The sequence below is a fragment of the Pseudoliparis swirei genome, chromosome 13, assembly GCF_029220125.1.
Source record: "Pseudoliparis swirei isolate HS2019 ecotype Mariana Trench chromosome 13, NWPU_hadal_v1, whole genome shotgun sequence".
NCBI classification, from domain to species: Eukaryota; Metazoa; Chordata; class Actinopteri; order Perciformes; family Liparidae; genus Pseudoliparis; species Pseudoliparis swirei.
Genome location: NC_079400.1, coordinates 9,717,498 through 9,723,667, shown reverse-complemented (window position 1 = coordinate 9,723,667; position 6,170 = coordinate 9,717,498).

The following is a 6,170-nucleotide window of genomic DNA, read 5'->3' as shown; positions in this document are numbered from 1 at the left end:
GGTGGGTTTTGATTAGTGATTTAAACGATGAGAGTTCGGTGCAGTCACGGATGATTTTGGGGAGAGAGTTCCAGAGGGAGGGGGCAGAAATGGAGAAGCCTCTGTCACCCCATGTCCGGTGCTTGGTCCTGTGAGGAATGGAGAGGAGGTTGGCATCAGAGGAGCGGAGCCGACGGGATGGAGTGTGATGGTGAAGCAGATCGGTCAGGTAGCAGGGGGCCTGGTTATGGAGGGCTTTGTATATGAGGAGAAGGATTTTGTACTGGATACGCTCTGGGACGGGGAGCCAGTGGAGGGTCTGGAGAACAGGGGTGATGTGATCACGGGAGCGGGAGTGGGTGAGCAGGCGAGCAGCAGAGTTCTGAATATACTGGAGTTTATTTATAATTTTGGATGTTGTGCCATATAGAATGCTGTTACAATAGTCTATTCTGGAGGTGATGAAGGCGTGGATCAGTGTTTCAGCAGCAGATGTGGAGAGTGATGGGCGGAGACGGGCGATGTTTTTCAGGTGAAAGAAGGCAGTTCGGGTGATTTGTTTGACGTGGTGTTCAAAGGACAGGTTGCTGTCAAACATGACTCCGAGGTTGCGGATGTGTAGGGATGGGGACAGAGTGCAGTTATCCATGGCGAGGCAGAAGGTATGACAGGTTTTGGTGAGAGATTTGGGACCGATGATGAGCATGTCAGATTTATCACAGTTAAGTTTGAGAAAGTTGGTGTTCATCCAAGATTTGATGTCAGTGAGGCAGTTGGTTAGAGTAGAGTGAGTGGCAGTGGTGATGGCCTTTGTGGAGATGTAGAGCTGGACATCATCGGCATAACAGTGGAACATGAGACCGTGTTGGCGTATGATATTTCCAAGGGGGAGTAGGTACAGAATAAATAGAAGTGGACCAAGCACTGAACCTTGAGGGACGCCCTGAGACAGAGGAGCAGTGGAGGAGGTGCAGTTGTTGATGCTGATGAATTGTTGTCTGTTTGTCAGATATGATTTGAGCCAGGATAGAGCAGATCCGGTGATATTGAGGGACGTTTTGAGGCGGGAGAGAAGGATGTTGTGGTTGATGGTGTCGAAGGCTGCAGTGAGATCCAGGAGAATGAGGATGTTGAGGTGACCGGAGTCAGAGGAGATGACTGGATGTGAATATTGTCGGCTTTATTCCATGAGCGGAGCAGTGTTTTTTTGGTCGTCTTGTTCCTCACCAGCTGTCGTTTGCGCAGCAGCACGGCGGCGATGCAGGCGGCCAGCAACAGGCCCTGGAGGAGGACGAGACCGTCCTTCATCTTGGACTGACGAAGAGCCTGGGGAAGGTCAATGAACCCTGTGAGAGGAAAGATAATGTGTGTTGGTACAGACGTCAGTAAACCGGAGTAAATGTCCACTAAAGGTAACATCGTGTGACTGTATACAGGAGACATAATGTGGACCCAGCGTACTCACTGGCAACTTGAAGTTCAGTCCTTGGTTTCCCAAGTGTCGTTTAACTTGCAGTAGTACAAGCCGCTGTCCTCTGTGAGCACATCGTGCACGACGAGACACTTTTGATTGGGATCGCTATTAAAAAAATGAGACCTTTGTCCGGCCTTTATCTGGCTCCTGCTTCGGCCATTCTCAGCGTACATGCTGGCCTTGAACCACTCCACCTTGGCTGGCAGGAGTTTCTGGGCGGAGCGACAACAGATGCCGACATCGCGTCTGGTTTTCGCACCGAAGAACCGGGGCCTTTGGGTGATTGGCACGGCCGGGTCAGGGGCCACTGAGCAGACACAGTAAGGTTGAGGGACATTGTGGCCAAGTTACAGCAGCAGTCACGCTTGGATCCAAAAATCCTGTACGTTCAAATGTTGTCTTTGTGATTTTGAGCTTAGTTTAAACTTTAAACCAATGCTCCTCACTTATAGGGATATTGCTCATAGTGATGCGGGTGTTAATGTAGTCAATGGTTTTCCAACGGATGATCAATTTCTAATATGGATATATGTGTTTATTTATTGTTTTGCTAAATTGATTCATGATCTAGTATATACATTTTAAGAAATGCAAAAAAAAACTAAGTTCTTTGATCCCAAAGCGATAGTTCTACATTGCACATTTTGTTGAATGGGAAATATACAACTCAAAGTTATTAACTGTACAATGACATAAAACACAGAAAGGCATCAAATGTGCCTGAGAAACTGCAACAGAAGAGTCTGTTTTGATTGATAAATTACATACATATCACTTTTTCTGACAAATCCCCTCGGCTCCAAACACCATGCTGTTATTGTAGGAAGGGACAGCACTGATTATGGATCTACAGTCTAATAATCTAATGCTGGAATAAATTGGGATAAGAATATAAATCAGAAAACTATTCATCAAAAGTTGTATCATCAGCTTCTCTGTTTTTACAGGATTGTAAATTATATATTTTGACTTTTAGTGTGATAAAACAATAGTTTTTTATGTGTTGCATGAGGTAGTACAAAGGAGGGTTTGTAATTAAAATATATTATGTGTATGAAAGTAGTTATAGTTCAGAGAGTTAATCAGTTATTTCAACTCAATGAATGCGTCTAAATTGTGTTTGTTCAAGGGTATTTATTTATCTGGATAGTTTATAAAAGTCATATATTCATGGTGTTTTATATTTTTGCTTTTTTGCTTTCATGTTCTTCATGGTTTTATGTTGTTTGACTGTTATTTGATGTCTTATTTGATTGTACAGCACTTTGATCAACTCTTGTTTTTAAATGTACAACTAGACTGGATTTGGATATATTTTAACTCTTTTATCTTCAAACAGATCACAGGTATGAAATAAAGGAACCTGATAGATAACCTGTACAACAAGTACAATGTACATACAGTATATAGAAATAGCCAGTCTTTGTCTCAGAAGTCAACTTCCTCTTTCCCCCCAGATGGTCAGGAAGTGATGGTTCTGAAGCGTCGAAAATAACATGCAAAACCCTGACATGCATTGTAGCTGCGGTTAAACAGTCCTAAAAAAGTACAATTAAATGTCTCCTGAAGCTTATGAAATGATCGACGCTGGAATAACGTTCAGAATCTCTCTGATGTTGATATTCAGCACCAAGAGTGCGATTATAGTTCTCATTCATTTTAATTTCTTTGAGACGCTTATTAACTATAAGAGTTCACATTTACCTGAGATGCTGATCAAAGCGAGCCCGCAGCATCCAGCCAGCAGCCAGCGCATGATGACATTAAATACATTAGCAGTTTTTGATACAATTCATAAGATGAGAACAAAACATGCATGTGATAGCAACTTATCATGGAGCTTAATACGGTTACAATACCAGAATTTCAGTATCGATAACCACAACAATAAAAAAATTTGGGGACGTCTTACTTTTCAATTCACAAAAGCAGCTTAAGTTCTCAAATGTTACATTTTGGAAAAACAAGCAGTTTTACAAGACAAATAGCACAATGTTTCCCTGCTAATCATCACAATGTGACAAACTGATGTATTGTAATAACTTTGGTGATCCATCATCATGTTACTGTAACATTTTAATTGATCCAGTATTAGTTTGAAATCTATTTGGTCACAAACAAATGGCATTCACACCAGCCACAACTGTAATTTGTGATTTGTGCAAAATGCAAAATGTGCACTTAGAAAATAAAGTGGTGAACATGGCCAACACTGGACCTGCTAATAAGGCTCGATAATCACAATAAGGACACGACCTCCAACCAAATGTACGTTGTCAATTTAGCAACAAAGCAGGAGGGTCCATGTAATGTATCGTTTATGGTTTTATTTAATGCATTTTATATATACAGGACTGTCTCAGAAAATTAGAATATTGTGATGAAGTTCTTTATTTTCTGCAATGCAATTAAAAAAACAAAAATGTCATGCATTCTGGATTCATCACAAATCAACTGAAATATTGCAAGCCTTTTATTCTTTTAATATTGCTGATTATGGCTTACAGCTTAAGAAAACTCAAATATCCTATCTCTAAATATTAGAATATCATGAAAAAGTATACTAGTAGGGTATTAAACAAATCACTTGAATTGTCTAATTAACTCGAAACACCTGCAAAGGTTTCCTGAGCCTTGACAAACACTCAGCTGTTATAAATCTTTTTTTTTACTTGGTCTGAGGAAATATTAAAATTTTATGAGATAGGATTTTAGAGTTTTCTTAAGCTGTAAGCCATAATCAGCAATATTAAAAGAATAAAAGGCTTGCAATATTTCAGTTGATTTGTAATGAATCCAGAATGCATGACATTTTTGTTTTTTAAATTGCATTACAGAAAATAAAGAACTTTATCACAATATTCTAATTTTCTGAGACAGTCCTGTATATATATATTGAATATTTTTATATTTGATCCACATTCGAATTCCAATGTCTGAATATTTTTAACAATTTAAAATGGCTTGCTTGAATTAGTTAGAATTATTTATAAAACAATTTTTGAGGGTTATAAGTGTGATTAAAACATATATATTTATGGAAGTATATGGATGTATATAAGTATATATATATACATAAATATATATAAATATACATAGATATATATATATCTATATACAGGACTGTCTCAGAAAATTAGAATATTGTGATAAAGTTCTTTATTTTCTGTAATGCAATTAAAAATACAAAAATGTCATGCATTCTGGATTCATTACAAATCAACTGAAATATTGCAAGCCTTTTATTCTTTTAATATTGCTGATTATGGCTTACAGCTTAAGAAAACTCTAAAATCCTATCTCATAAAATTTTAATATTTCCTCAGACCAAGTAAAAAAAAAGATTTATAACAGCTGAGTGTTTGTCAAGGCTCAGGAAACCCTTGCAGGTGTTTCGAGTTAATTAGACAATTCAAGTGATTTGTTTAATACCCTACTAGTATACTTTTTCATGATATTCTAATATTTAGAGATAGGATATTTGAGTTTTCTTAAACTGTAAGCCATAATCAGCAATAAATCAGAATAAATGTCATGCATTCTGGATTCATTACAAATCAACTGAAATATTGCAAGCCTTTTATTCTTTTAATATTGCTGATTATGGCTTACAGCTTAAGAAAACTCAAATATCCTATTTCTAAATATTAGAATATCATGAAAAAGTATACTAGTAGGGTATTAAACAAATCACTTGAATCGTCTAATTAACTCGAAACACCTGGAAACACATTTTCAAATGTTTGATTTTGTTTTGCTGTTATAAATCTTTTTTTTTGCTTGGTCTGAGGAAATATTCAAATTTTATGAGATAGGATTTTAGAGTTTTCTTAAGCTGTAAGCCATAATCAGCAATATTAAAAGAATAAAAGGCTTGCAATATTTCAGTTGATTTGTAATGAATCCAGAATGCATGACATTTTTGTTTTTTTAATTGCATTACAGAAAATAAAGAACTTTATCACAATATTCTAATTTTCTGAGACAGTCCTGTATATATAAATATATATATATTCTTTATTATTTTTTCTTAATTTTATATTAATTATCTGATTTATTTGATAATAATTTAGGATAGGATTATAGAAGTATTTTTGCTTCTACCTATACCTTTTCAGTCTTTCTGTTTTGTATATTATATAGAATAATATTGTATTGTATTGCAATGATTGACTGAATAAAATACACAATAACAAGTTTTGTGTGATACAATCATTGTAAAAGGGTATAAAAGGTTCTTACAAGGACAATGGCATCTTTTTATCGCAATTATTTCTGGGACTATATATTGTCCAATAAAAATACAAAACTGTAACAGATGTATACTTCCCTCAGAATATATGCATCCTGCAGCATCCCCTAAGTTTGTATGGAGTCAGTTATATGAGGCGAAACACTGCTGCCTCCACCAGCATGTAACCCTGACTCATTTCAAGGAGACTCAGAAACCAGTCAAGCTGAGAGCCTTTTATATTTTTAGACCTTAATTTCCCAGAAACAAATATTTAAATTAACGGTAGAACTGTTTCTGAGGATAGTTCAAATAATTGACCAGACAATGTCACGTGTGTAGCCACCGAGAGAGAGGACCCAAACGCAGAGCACGTTGCAAAGAAACTTTACTCTTCTTAAGTCGAGGAATAATACAAACCAACAGGTCACCATGGATCATAGCAGTCAACACTGGTGAAGAGACAAACATGGTTTGAATACACAG